The 15438-nt window shown below is 36.1% G+C and overlaps 1 pseudogene across 1 annotated transcript; it reads left to right on the top strand.

Annotated features, from left to right (window-relative positions):
• The first annotated feature begins 14254 nt into the window (after window positions 1–14254).
• On the top strand, window positions 14255–15195 carry LOC308650372 (olfactory receptor 12D3-like; annotated as a pseudogene). The gene has a single exon. The product of its transcript is annotated as an olfactory receptor 12D3-like (transcript).
• Window positions 15196–15438: the final 243 nt, after the last annotated feature.

Below are 15438 nucleotides of genomic sequence, written 5' to 3'. Positions count from 1 at the left end.
CATTTTATGCAAGGAATCATCTCTGAGTTTTGGATATCTCCTCTGAACAGAAAGTTTTATTCATTCTAAGATACATACAGAGGGAAGTGCAGGCCAAAATGGCATAGACTGAAGAGAAAGAATGATGTTAGGTAAAAATTTTCTTACAGAAGGAAATTGACATCCCAAGAATGGGTGAGTGAGAGTAACTGGGGAGCCTCTTTGAATTTAAGTGGTGAAAAATAACAGAGTGGTATGATAGGTGGGCTCATATATTACAAAGACAGGAGATAAAGAGAAGAAGGAACAAAGGAGAGAGAAAATAATTAGGTGAGTAATCTTTAAGTACATGTCAAGACCAATACTCATCAAAGTAGCAGATTGTATTACCAGTGTTAATAATAAGCCAGATTGCAGTTAGTGTTAAATCATTACATAACTTTGTAGTGTTAGTTTTAGTGGAGGAGGGATTGTGTTATTATCCAGGAAAAATATTTGTAAACTGAAGTGTAATGTATTTGCTTATGTAGTTTCACATGCATACATTCCAAATCCCTGATTGCATGCGTCAGTTATAATGTCTTTCTGTTATGTATACATTTCCTGAAATCAATCCTCTTACTTCCTCTAAAACTATTTCATTTAGTAGAAGGAAGATTTAGTGGAAGGATGAGGGATGGGCAAAGGGAGAAATTGTAGAATGAAATCGACCAAATTCCGACTTTCTGTATATCTGTAAAGAACCAACTAAAAAAAAAAAAACACACAAATAGAAGGAAGACCAGTAGAATAGAAGAAGGGTAACAGAGAAAAGGAGGAAGGGAAGGAAAAATTATGTACTGGGGACTGAAATAGAACAAGTTATATTCTGGTATGATTATGTCAGAATGAAACCCATTATTATGTGTAACTACAATGCACTGATAAAAAAATATTGAAAAACCCCAGTTCCATTTAGAACATTCTCCTATACCCATGTCCATGAAATGTAGCTTCTTCCCTTTGGGCTGATTCACCATCATATAATTAAATTTTAAATATTATTTCCAGTGCTAATGAATGATTATTAACATTTCATGGGGCTGGGGTTGTGGCTCAGAGGTAAAGTGCTTGCCTACCATGCATGAGGCACTTGGGTTCAATCCTCAGCACCACATAAACATAAAATAAAAGATATTGTGTCCACCTATAAGTAAAATAAATATTTTTTAAAAATAATCCTTCATGTCATCAGGAGGAGGACATACCAAAAATGAATTGTGAAACGCTGTCCCTATACGGCTAAAAAGAATGTACATAGTTCACTTTAAGATAGTCAGGTGCTCTGGTAAAGTGGGGAAACCTTTTTTTGAGTTATGCATCACATTCAAGGCAATGTTATGTGTAGATTACAGATTGGAATGCTTAAAAAATGCTAATCTGACCTCATAAAATTGACAAACATCAAAAGCATAATAAAACATTAGTTAATTCAGTAAACATATAGAAAGCACCTGGAATGTGCTGGACACTGTTTTAAGTGCAAGGACAGGATGGCTAGGTGCCAGGGGTAGCCAAAAGAACATATATGTGTTTTCCTCCAATATGCTCATCTGCAAGGTATAGATGCACAATATGTTGAGAGTAGTTTAGAACTTTACAGATGAGGACATGAAACAGGTTGGTCAAGGAATGTAAGGATGTATTCAAGGGAGTGACTATACAGATGACTCATAAAATTTAAGGTGAGTAAGGAGGAATGTGACTGCAGGAGAGAAGAAAAGATTACTGGATTTAGGGGCTGAAGACTGTCGAACTTAAAATATTAGAAAGAGTAATTGATGAAATCAGTCAGTGGCAGTTAGAGTGTAGGATGCTTGACATTGAGATGATGGAGGATTGGAATTATTAATAATGACAAAGTCTAGTGTTACAGTAGGAGAAAGTGGCTAAGGTAAGATGCAACAATTATCAGACAAATGAATCTTATGGAAGAGGGTAGGGGAAGTAAAAGATGTTCAATAAAAGGGGCAAGCATAGTGCCTGTTGGAAAACACTGTGGCACACTGGTGGAACTGAAAACTACCCAGGATGATCAGATCTGAGGAATAGTAAAGGTCAGACTGTATAACTAAGCCACAGATAGATCCTGGAGGGTTTGTAAGCATATGCAATTAGAAGATATTAAAGTGTTCCAAATAGAGATGTTATACTATAACATTTGGACTGTTTCCAACTTTTGAATATTATGAATAAAGATTCTATAAACCCAGGTTTCTTGGGAATATGTGATTTCATTTTTTTCTAGGAAAAATGCCCAGATGTGCATCTGTTGGTTTATATGATAGGTTCATATTTAGTTTAGTAAGAAGGTGACATGGCTGAAGCATGTTACATCTTGGCTAATGTTAAATTTGTGATCCACTTTCTCTGTATCCTTACTAGCATTTGGTGTTGTCACTATGTTTTTTTATTCTAGTCTTTCTGACAGATGTGTGGTGATATATTTCCATTATTTTAATTTGCACTGTGATAATGAAAAATGATGTTGGACATCTTTACATGTGATAGTTTGCTATCTGCATATCATTTTCTGTTCATATCTATTTTTGTGTTTTACTGATTGTTTATTGGACTTTTTGTTTTTATACTGTTGAATTGTGAGAATTCTATTGAATATGTGGTTTGGAAATATTTTCTCCCAGTCTTTAACTTATCTCTTTCCAATCTTTTAGTGGAGTGTTTTGCAGAGCAATATTATTTTGGGGGTTTGGTAAGGTCATTGTTTAAAATTTCCTCTTTATGGGTCATGCTTTTGGATTAAAGTATAAGAATTCTTCACCAAGTTCTAGATCCTGAATATTTTCTTCTGTCTTATTTAAGAAATTTATGTTTTCCTTTACATTTAAATATAATTCCAAGATTAACTTTTATTCATTTTATTTATGAAGTAAAATTTAAGTTGAGTTTAATTTTTTCTTTTTCTATTGATATCCAATTGCCTTGGCACCATTTGTTCAAAAGACAAATGTTGAATTATTTGGTAGTTTTTCAAAACTTGAGTGTATTTGTGTGGACCTACTTATGGGTTGCTCCATTGATCATCCCTTTGTCAATACCATACAATCTTGATAACTGTAGCTAAATGATAATCTTTGACAATGAGTAAAAATATTTCTTTCAATTTATTCTTTTTCAAAATTATTTTACTTCTTTTCTCTTTTCACATGAATTTTAGCATAATCTTATCTAGCTTTACAAAAATATTTCTGGAGTTTTGATAGAAATTATATTAAACCTGAACCCCAATTTGGAAAGAATTGACATCTTCAATCCATGTTGAATCTTTCAATACATGAACACAGCATTTTATTTTTTGACATAAATCTTTGATTTCTTTCATTTGTAAATGCTTTGAAGTTTTAGGTGCAACTTGTGTACCTGTGTCATTAGATTTACACCAATATTTCCATTTTTTGAGTGATTTTAAATTAAGTTGTATTTTAAACGTCAATTTCTTCATGATCATAGTATATAAAATGAGATTGAGTTTTGTGTATTTGTCTAAGATCCTGTTATGTTTCTGAACACAGTTATTAGTTATAAGAATTTCAATGTAAATTCTTTGGGGTTTTCTATATAGAGAAAGATATAATATGAAAATAAGAACCTTTTTATTTCTTCATTTTCAGTATATATATATATTATCTTGCCTTGCTACATTGCCTAAATCTTTGAGATCTGTGTTAAAAATGAATGGTGAGAGAACATATTCTTTCCCCATTCCTGATGTTAGAAGAAGGCATTTAGTTGGAGGATTTTTACTAGATGATTTTTGCCATGTTCACATAATTTTTTTCTATTCTAGTTTGCTGAGAGGTTTTTTTTTTTAATTTTTGTATCATGAGTGGGTACTGGATTTTGTCAAAAGATTTTCTGCCTCAACTGATAAATTTTAACTCTCTTCTCATATAATGGTTTTCAATGATTGACTTTCAAATGTTGAAATAGCCCTGTATACTGAAATAAATTCCAATTGGCCTGTGTGTGTGTGTGTGTGTGTCTGTGTGTGTGTTTCTTTTTACACTTTTGAGTCAATGGTTTTCTTTGCTGCACAAGTGGATCTGAAAAATCCTGGGCCCAACCAATTCTTCTGCTTCAATCTCTTAAATGCTGTGATTACAGGTATGTGTCAATGTGCCCAGCTATTAGTTCATTTTATACATTGCATTGTTTACTAATATTTCACTGATCATTTTTTCTATTATATTCATTAGAGCTTTTCTTTCAATAAGACTCTCTGATTGACTCAGCACTGTTTATGAAAAAGATTATCTTTTTGTCACTGCAGTGTTTTCGTAAAAAATTATATGAATATTTGTGTGTGTGTGTGTGTGTGTGTGTGTCTTTGCTTTTGGACTTCCTATTATATTGTCATTTGTTTATTTGTCAATCATTGCACAAGTTCCACAATGTCCTACTTACTATAACTCTATTTTAGGTATTGATCTTGATATCTGATGGTGTGAGTCTCCAGCTTTATTTTGTTACTACAAGGTTGTTTTGGATCTTCTCTATCCTTTGAATTTCCATGTAACTTTTAGAATTTACTTGCCAATTTTGTTTTTTAAAAAAAAATGTTCCAGGGGCTGGTATTATGGCTCAGTGATGGAGCGCTTGCCTAGCATGTGTGAGGCACTTGGCTTGATGGTCAGCACTGCATATAAATAAATGAATAAAATAGAGGCCCATCAAAATTTAAAAAAAAAATTTAAATGTTCTGGAATTTTTATTGAAATTACATTGACTGTCTAAATTAGTTTTAGAAGAGTTGAAGTTTTCATTATTTTGTGTCTTTCAATCTGTTCATGAATATATAAAATTATTCCTTGCTTTTATATAATCCTTATTTTTTTAATACTCTTTAGTTTTTCAGGGTGATGTTTTATGGTTTTCTGTATAATGTTCTTATAGAGATTTCTGTAGATTAATTCCTATGCATGTATTTTTTTTTAATGCTATTTCTCTCTTTAGGGTTCTGTAGTTTTCATTGTATAAATCCTTCACCTCTTTTGTTAGGTTGATTCCCAAGTATTTTATTTTATTTTTTTTAGGATATTATGAATGGGGTGGTTGTCCTCATTTCCATTTCAGAAGATTTGTCGCTGATATACAGGAATGCCTTTGATTTATGTGTGTTGATTTTTTTCCTGCCACTTTGCTGAATTCATTTATTAGCTCTAGTAATTGCTTTGTAGAACCTTTTGGGTCTGTGAGGTATATGATCATGTCGTCTGCAAATAGTGATAATTTAAGTTCTTCTTTTCCTATTTTATGCCTTTAATTTCTTTCATATGTCTAATTGCTCTGGCCAGTATTTCAAGAATTGTATTGAATGGAAGTGGTGAGAGAGGGCATCCCTGTCTTGTTCAGATTTTAGAGGGAATGCCTTCAATTTTTCTCCGTTTAGAATGATGCTAGCCTGAGGATTAGCATAGATAGCTTTTACAATGTTGAGGTAAGTTCCTATTATCCCTAGTTTTTCTAATGTTTTGAACATAAAGGGATGCTATACTTTGTTGAATGCTTTTTCTGCATCTATCAAGATGATCATATGGTTCTTATCTTTAAGTCTATTAATGTGGTGAATAACATTTATTGATTTCTGTATATTGAACCAGCCTTGTATCCCAGGGATGAATCCTACTTGATCATGGTGTATAATTTTTTTGATATGTTTTTGAATCCGATTCGCCAGAATTTTATTGAGGATTTTTGCATCTAGGTTCATTAGAGATATTGGTCTGTAGTTTTCTTTTTTTGAAGTGTCTTTGTCTGGTTTAGGCATCAGGGTGATGTTGGCCTCGTAGAATGTATTTGGAAGTTCTCCCTCTTTTTCTATTTCCTGAAATAGCTTGAAAAGTATTGGTGTTAGTTCCTCTTTAAAGGTTTTGTAAAACTCTGCTGTATACCCATCCGGTCCTGGACTTTTCTTGGTGGGTAGTCTTTTGATGGCTTCTTCTATTTCCTCCATTGATATTGGGCTGTTTAAATTGTGTGTATCCTCCTGACTCAGTCTGGGCAAATCATATGGCCTAAGAAATTTATCGATGTCTTCACTATCTTCTATTTTATTGGAATATAGGGATTCAAAATAATTTCTAATTATCTTCTGTATTTCTGTAGTGTCTGTTGTGATATTGCCTCTTTCATCCCGTATGTTTGTAACTTGAGTTCTTTCTCTTCTTCTCTTTGTTAGCATGGCTAAGGGTCTGTTGATCTTATTTTTTTTTCAAAGAACCAACTTTTAGTTTTGTCAATTTTTTCAATAGTTTCTTTTGTTTTAATTTTGTTGATTTCCACTCTAATTTTAATTATTTCTTAACTTCTGCTATATTTGCTGTTGTTTTGCTCTTCCTTTTCTAGGGTTTTGAGATGAAGTGTGAGATCATTTATTTGTTGTTTTTTTCTTTTTTTGAGGAATGAACTCCAGGCAATGAATTTCCCTCTTAAAACTGCTTTCATTGTGTCCCATAGATTCCGATATTTTGTGTCTGTATTTTCATTTATCTCTAAGAATTTTTTTATTTTCTCCTTGATGTCTTCTGTAACCCATTGATCATTCAGTAGCATATTGTTCATTTTCCAAGTAATGTAGGATTTTTCCTTCCCTCTTTTATTGTTGATTTCCAGTTTCATTCCATTATGATCAGATAAAATGCATGGTATTATCTCCACCCCTTTATATTTACTGAGGGTTGCCCTATGACATAATATATGGTCTATTTTTGAGAAGGATCCATGTGCTGCTGAGAAAAAATTATATCCATTTGATGATGGTTGATATATTCTATATATGTCAGTTAAGTCTAGGTTATTGAATTCTATAGTTTCTTTATTCAAGTTTTGTTTGGAGGATCTGTCCAAAGGTGAGAGAGGTGTGTTGAAGTCACCTATAATTATTGTGTTGTGGTCTATTTGATTGTTGAGCTTGAGGAGAGTTTGTTTTATGAACAACATTGCAGCACCATTATTTGGTGCATAAATATTGACAATTGTTATGTCTTGTTGGTGAATGGTTCCTTTTAACAGTATGCGATGTCCTTCCTTATCCCTTTTGATTACCTTAGTCTTGAAGTCGATTTTATTTGATATGAGAATGGCTACCCCTGCTTGCTTACGAGGACCGTGTGCATGGTATATTTTTTCCCAACCTTTCACCTTCAGCCTGTGTATGTATTTTCCAATCAGATGTGTCTCCTGAAGGCAGCATATTGTTGGGTCTGTTTTTTTAATTCAGGTTACCATTCTATGTCACTTTATGGTGAGTTTAAGCCATTAACATTTAGAATTATTATTGATATATTGTTTGTACTTCCAGTCATGTTTTAATATTTTTCTTTTTTTTATTTGTTTTGTTTCTCCATGATTAGCTTTTCCACCACCCCCCCCCACTCTCGCTTTAAAGAGGTACTTCCCACTGTTGGTTTTGGTTGTTGTTTTTCATTTCTTACTCGTGTAGTGCTTTACTCAAGATGCTTTGCAATGCTGGTTTTCTGGCTGCAAATTCTTTTAACTTTTGTTTATCATGAAATATTTTTATTTCGTTATTGTACCTGAAGCTTAATTTTGCTGGATACAAAATTCTTGGTTGGCATCCATTGTCTTTCAGTATTTGAAATACGTTGTTCCAGGATCTTCTCGCTTTCAGCATCTGTGATGAAAAATCAGCCGTTAACCTTATTGGTTTACCCCTGAATGTAATCTGTCTCCTTTCTCTTGTAGCTTTTAATATTTTCTCTTTGTTCTGTTTATTGGATATCTTCATAACAATGTGTCTTGGCGTTGGTCTACTGTGAATTTGTATGCTCGGTGTCCTGTATGCATCTAGAATTTGTACATCCATTTCCTTTTTTATATCTGGAAAGTTTTCTAAAATTATTTCATTCAATAGATGCTCATTCCCTTGGTTTGGACCTCTATACCTTCCTCTATCTTGATGATCTTAAGTTTGATTTTTTTTATGTTATCCCATATCTTTTGGATGTTTTTCTGGTGGTTTCTTAACAGCCTTTCTGAGTTGGCTAGACTCTTCTCAAGATGATATATTTTGTCTTCATTGTCTGACGTTCTGACTTCTACTTGCTCCACTCTGCTAGTGATACTCTCATTTGAGTTTTTAATTTGGTTTATAGTTTCCTTGATTTCTAGGATTATTGTTTGATTTTTTAATAATCTCTATCTCCTGGTAAAGTTGCTTATTTGCTTCTTGAATCTGTTTATGTAATTCATTTTCATTGTGTTCTTTCATTGTTTGAATTTGCTGTCTCCTGTCCTCTTTAAGATTCCATTCCATCTATATTAGGTATTCCTTGAGTTCTTTATTTGACCATTTTTCTGATGCCTCTAGGTTCTCCTATTGATTTAGGCTGTCCTGCATTGTTTATACTCCATTTCTTCCTTGCTTTTTCATGCTGCTCATGTTACTTCCGATTCTGTTTGACTGCTGAGTTAATGTTTACTCCTATAAATTTATTTTTGTTTTGTTTATCTCCGGAGTCTCTCATTGTGATGGGAGACTATGACTAGAGATGATGAATTTTATTGCACTTTAAAGCAGATTTATTCATTTCATAAAATGTGTATGGATTCTAATGGCATATAGTGATCTGCAGTTTGGTCTTGGGACTTATGTTTAGGTCGAGTGATGTGATGGTATAGAGGTTGGTATATTTTGGCAAACTTGGAAGATTGCTCTACTGATGAGGGATATTAACTTGAGAATGGTCCAGAGTATTTGGGGGTAGCTAGGGAATTGGTAGCGTTGGAACATTTACCTATAAACCTTTAGTAAATTACACATAAACAGCATCATAATGCTTGGGAGGAATGGTATTAGAAAGGGAGGGAAGAGGTTGCCAAAGAGAATGAGAGTAAACAGGTAGAATTTAAGAAAAGGGGAATGAGGGAATTGAAAAGAAATGAAAAGACAAAAAAGCAAAATAAAAATAAAAATTAAAAAATTAAAAAAAAAATTAAAATGCAGTCTTTGAGTTCGGTTAACTTCTTCCAGTATGTGCAGCTGTGCCCACCGGGCCAAGCTTCCCCTCTTGATAAGCAGGAACCAAATCCTGTGAGGCGGCTCCTCCTCCCCCACTGGGTGGCTCTCCAATCCTGGATGCCCAGGGCCTTTCCTTGTCTCCAGTCACTTCCCCACTTTTCCTCCAGCCAGGCCCCACTCACTGGTGATGTTCACCACAAAACTGGTTACACACCAGGTCTGCCGCTCCCGGGAGCCCTATTTTCTTGAATGACTGGGCACACTCTCTTCTGTTTGCCATTCCCCCAGAACCTAAGGTTGTGGAGAGTGATGCTGGGAACCGTTAGCTTATTCTGCCTGCCCTTCGGTAGCCATGCCCCAGGGAGCTGGCACAAGAGACCTCCATTTTCAGCACTGGTGGGAGCGGTAGCCGGGGTTCAGGTGCCACTCCTGATGCCCCAAATATGACAATCGCACTTATGGGAGAGCTGGGGGGGCCCTTGAGATTTCCCTGCTGTGTGGAGATTATGGGCCTGGTGGTCACACACCTGAAGTCGCCAGTTTCAATGAAGCTATTTCCTCTGGAGAATTCTGGTGAGGTCAATTCTCTGCCATGGTGGTGTCCAATGTGAAGGGCAGCCATTCAATCTCTTTGCCGGGTGTCCGATGTGAAGGGTGGGTCCGGTCTGGCTCTCCCAGGTCCCATCTTAATTCTGGGCCTGCTGCCTGTGAAGACTCGGTTGGTATCACCTCAAAAGTTTCACAGAGGACCTGAAGAGTTGTTTCTCTATTTCGTGGGAGCGTCTGTAGCGCTGAGTCACGGCGGTTTCGCGTCCAGATGCAGACAGAAACGGCCTGAATTCACCCGCTCCAGGCTCCATGTGTGTTCTGAGGGGCGCAAACTGCTAGCCCCAGGTCCACTTCAGCCCAGCATTGCCAAGTGATCCTGAGCAAACAGCATTCAATCAGTTTAAGACTCCTTTTGCCCGCGCAGCTGAAGAGGTCACAGAATTGATCTCTCAGCGCCCGCTGCTATGTTGGATCTCAATCCTTATTTTTTTAATATTCTTTATTTTTTCATAATGATGTTTTATGGTTTTCTATATAATGGTCTTATACAGCTTTCTGTAGTTTAATTCCTATGCATGTGTTGTTTTTTAATGCTATTAGAATATCATTTAAATTTTATTTTTATTTTGTTGCTAGCATATAAAACATTACTGATTAGTGCTCAGTATGTATATATTGTAGCAAAATTCCAATTATATGGGAATATCATGTGTAAAAATGATAGTTTTATTTCTTATTTTATAATTTAAGGTCTTTTATTATTTTTTTTTCTTGCTTTATAGCATTGGCTGGAACTTCTGGTACAGAATTTGAAGTGATGGTAACATGATTTTTTGTCTCATTCCTGATATGAAACTTTTCATATTTACACATTGAATCTGATCTTTTATTTTAGTGATTTTATAGTTCCTCTTTTTTAAGTAATTCCTCTTGTATTACTAGTTTGCATGGAATTATTTTTTTAAAATCATGTTTGGGAATTGAACCTATGAAGTGTAGTAGCAATTATGATGTTCTTTTCTTTCTCTAATATGGCTATTGTTTTTATTAATATTTGAATATTAATTTAGTTTTGCATCCTGAAATATATTTCATTTGATTGTGATAGTTTCTGTTTTATTAATATGTATATTGAGTATATATTCATATATATATTTATATAAATGTTCATATGTATATATATTTCAGAATTGGATTTGTTCATTTGCATATGTATATATGTATTTCAAGATTTTTGCATTTGTATTCATGAATCAGAATAGTCTGCAATTTTCCTTCCTAGTACATTCTTTCTCAAGTGTTAGTCAAAGTTATTCTTTCCTTGTAGAGGGAATTGGGAAGGGCTCCCTTTTTCTTTCTTTGAAGGAATTTGTAGAGATTGTGATAGTTTCTTTCCTATTTATTAGAATTCACCAGCAAAATCTGGACTTGGTGTTTCCTTTTTGGAAAGATTTTAAATAACAACTTCAGCTTTCCATACAGGTTATCAAAATATTCAAATGTTTCTTTTACCTAGTTTTTTTTTTTTGTAAATTATTTTTGGATTGAGATAATTCATAAAATTTTACCTAAACTGCTAAATTCATTGGTAAAAATTTCTTGTAATTATACCTTTATTTTTTGACACTGATAGTGTATATAATATTACTTTTTAATTTGGCAATGTTCATCTTACTGAGTTTATCACTTTCAAATAACTGTTTTAGCTGTGTAGCATTTTTTCTATTGCACTTTTATGTTTATTTTTAGTATTCACTCATTCATTTATTTAGCTTCTTGAAATAAAATATAGACTTTTAAATTTTATTTCATTTTTAATTAGTGCATGATAATTGTGTGTGTTTAGGGGGTACACTCTGATATTTTGATATATGTATACATTGTATAATGATCAAATCAGAATAATTAGCATATCATTCACCTCAAATGTATATATTTTTTAATCTGATAATTTTATAAACTTTATTTGCTCAAAGTATACAGTACAGTATATTTTGATATATTTATACAAACACGAAGTATCTCTTATTTTAATTAGGATTCCAGTCTTGTGGATGCACAGAATGGGGAGATTCACTGACTGTATTCATATTTGTATATAGGAATGTTATGTCAGATTCATTCTACTGCCTTCCCTTCATTCCGCTTTATCTAATGCACTAAACTTCTATTCTCTCCTCTTGTTGTGTGTTAGCATCCATATTAAAAAGATATATATCAAATGTATATCTTTTTATTATTATTTTCTAATTCCATCATAGTCAAAGTACATTGTTTGAATGGTATAATCTTTTCAAGCTTTTTTTTTTTTTGCTTGCTTTTTGAAATACTCCATTTCATTATTTTTATTTTAATCCTTATTCTGATTGATGATGATCAAGGGAAGGGGCTTGCCAGTTCTTCCACTAACACAGATGAAAATATTAGCATTCTTGAATCAGTTTTCACTAAGTCATCTGCATATTGTTTAAACAGTGAGGTTGGAAGACTTCTTAGCTTCTAATCAGACAACTTTAAAGTGTGGCCCTTCTAATCTGAAATTTCTTAAGTTTATTTCTTCATTTAGAGAAAAAGCCAAGGATTAAGGCGAGGAAGGGCATTGATTGCAGGCAGAGCTCAGCCTTTCATCATTCTTTCATCAGAGGTTTGGCTCTGGTCAGGTAGGCATTCCGAATCAAGCCAATTTTTCCTTGGAAGCAGGTGGTTTCCACTTCTACTCAGCGCTTCAAAGAAGTGGCTTACAGAGAAATACAGTGGTCTCCGTGGGAGGAATTTTGGCGAAGTCAGTGTCTTTTTACATTTCAGTGATATTTTATTACTTTACCAAAACCTGCAATAGATGTATCCAGGTGCTGAACAAAAATCCTTGCTCCCTGCACCAGAATTCCAGGCGAGGGCAGAACCTGGTTTTCCAAGCTCCCAGGTCATTGTTAACAGTTCCCCAAAGGTGGGGCCTTTGTCCCCCTTCCTCGAGGGCCTGGGCCTGCACAGGGCTCACAGCCTCTCCACCATGGGCTCCTTCACACCACTCTGATCCCCGGCACCCCGCTTCCTTTGTCCCCAAGAATGCGGCCCCCAGCTTGGCTTCCACCCCACCATCCGCGCAGCATGCGCCACCAGGCCGCCCCCCGCCCCCCACCCCTGCTGCCTCACTGGAGGGCGCCCGCCTCACTGGAGGGCGCCCGCCTCACTGGAGGGCGCCCGCCTCACTGGAGGGCGCCCGCCTCACTGGAGGGCGCCCGCCTCACTGGAGGGCGCCCGCCTCACTGGAGGGCGCCCGCCTCACTGGAGGGCGCCCGCCTCACTGGAGGGCGCCCGCCTCACTGGAGGGCGCCCGCCTCACTGGAGGGCGCCCGCCTCACTGGAGGGCGCCCGCCTCACTGGAGGGCGCCCGCCTCACTGGAGGGCGCCCGCCTCACTGGAGGGCGCCCTCGCGACCACTGGAAGTGACCTCTTTTCAAGTTTTTGAAGATTTTTCCTTTTTAAGACAGCCTATGTTTGATATTGTTCAATGTGTGCTTGACAATCATGTGAATTCTTTTCTTGTTGAATTCATTGTTCTACATGTGTTCATCAAACATGTAAATTCTGTTGTTCAGAGTTTTACATCCTTACTGGTTTTTTGGCTGGTTCTTCAAGTATAGAGATATGGTAAAACTTATTATGATTGTGGATTGGACTTGTTCTTTTGTTGTTGTTGTTAAATTTGAACAACCAATTTCTTAGTTCCAGAATTTCTTTTTCCTGCGAGTCAGGGGTGATTATTTTCTTTTACAAATGGCAGTTTCCTTTGGTGTTGTATTTTCCATGCCTTTTCTCTCCATTTTCCTCTGTGTTTATGCCATTCCTTGTCTTATTCTTGCCAGTTCCTCTCCACCCCACCTCCACCTCCACAGAACTTTCCATTAATTGTGTGGCTCTTTTCTTCTAGGTTAAACAATTGGAGGCATTTTCAAAGTTTTTCTACTGTTAGAACCTCTCACTATTTTGAGGTTTCCTCTACTACACCCATGACCTCACTGCCATGCTGCAATCTTATGGCTAATGATGCAAATTCTGCTGTTTTCCCCTCCTCTACTTAGAGAATATTTGAATTTTGTGGGCTTTTATGTCCCTTAGCTTCACTGAAGGTTTAGGTTGTCAGAAAGGATGTATCTATCTCCTGTGAAAGTTTCGCACCTTAGAAGTGGAGAAATTCATATTAAATTACAGCTATATTACTGCTAGAACCTGCAATCACAAATTGAATAGCTATTTCCTTTGTATGTTTAAAACTTATCCAAACTCTAATTCTAATGCTATACATGAGATTATGGTCAGGTCCTATATATATAAAAAGTTCCCTTTATCCATACCTGATCTATTCATAATATGATGCTTTATTAGTCTAATGTTATTTTATGGATGTACAAGGTATGTTGACCTTCCTTAATTGTGTTTTATGTAAACCAGCTTTACTATTTTTTTCCAGTGCTGGGGATGAAACCCAGGATCTCTGGCATACTAGGCAAGTGCTCTACCACTGAGCTACATCCCATCCTTTGCTGTTCTTAAACATTACTGACACTGTAGTTCACTCCTAGATTAATCCAAATAGTAAACTTGCTTAACTTAAACCGCACAGTTTAAAATTAAGCATTAGAAAAAAATAGGTAAATATTTTTTTTTCATTTTCTCCCCAGAGTGATGGAGAATGTCACTACAGTGGATGAGTTTCTTTTACTCAGCCTGACCAGTGTTCAGGAGCTGCAGCCAGTCTTCTTTGTGATGTTCTTAATTATTTACCTGATCAACTTGGTTGGAAATGGAGCGATATTAATGATTGTGATTTTGGAACCCAAACTTCATTCCCCTATGTATTTCTTTTTGGGAAACATTTCTTGTCTGAATATTTGTTATTCTTCAGTGACACTGCCCAAGATGATTATGAAACTGCTCTCTACTTGCAGGGCCATATCTTTCCTCAGCTGCATCACTCAGCTACACTTCTTCCACTTTCTGGGAAGTACTGAGGCCATCTTGCTGGCATTGATGGCCTTTGACCGATTTGTGGCCATCTGCAACCCACTTCGTTACACTGTCATCATGAACCCCCAGCTGTGTGTCCTATTGGCAGCTGGGGCCTGGCTCATTAGCTTCTTCTATGCTCTGATGCATTCTGTCATGACTGCATGCCTGGACTTTTGCCTTTCTCTGAAACTTAACCACTTATTCTGTGATGTGAAACCCCTCCTGGAACTGGCCTGTGGTAACACAGAACTCAACCAGTGGCTTCTTTCTGTTGTCACAGGGAACATATCCATGGGAGCTTTCTTCCTCACACTCCTCCCCTACTTATACATAGTGGCTTCCTTGTGTTGAAGAACAGGTCCTGCAGGATACTCCATAAGGCTCTGTCCACTTGTGCCTCCCATTTTGTGGTGGTGTGTCTCTTTTATGGACCTTTGGGTTTTACATATATTTGTTCTGCTTCAGCCACATCCATGAGTGAGGACCGGACAGTGGCTGTCATATACAGTGCAGTCACCCCAGTGCTGAATCTGCTGATATACACCCTTAGGAATAAAGAAGTGATGTTGGCTCTGAAGAAAATATTTGGGAGGAAGCTCTTTAAAGATTGCCATTAGCACCTAGTGGAGTAATGAGACTTATGTCTGTTTTACATTAAGACTATCATGACTTTACTGTAATAAATGATTGTTTATTTGATTTCTGTTTTTCTCTCGGGAATTTTGAGCACGTATTATACCATGCAGTGTAGTAAGTTCAAGAAACATAGGAATGAACAAACCAAATTCCAACAACTCATAAAAGTTAACTTTCAATGTGCTGGGAGAATATAATAAACAAACCCATAAGTACCCCATATC

This window comes from Spermophilus citellus (assembly GCF_964194105.1).
Source record: "Spermophilus citellus genome assembly, chromosome: 5".
Classification (NCBI taxonomy): domain Eukaryota; kingdom Metazoa; phylum Chordata; class Mammalia; order Rodentia; family Sciuridae; genus Spermophilus; species Spermophilus citellus.
The sequence above is the reverse complement of the archived record's forward strand: the minus strand, read 5'-3'. Positions and strand labels throughout refer to the sequence as shown.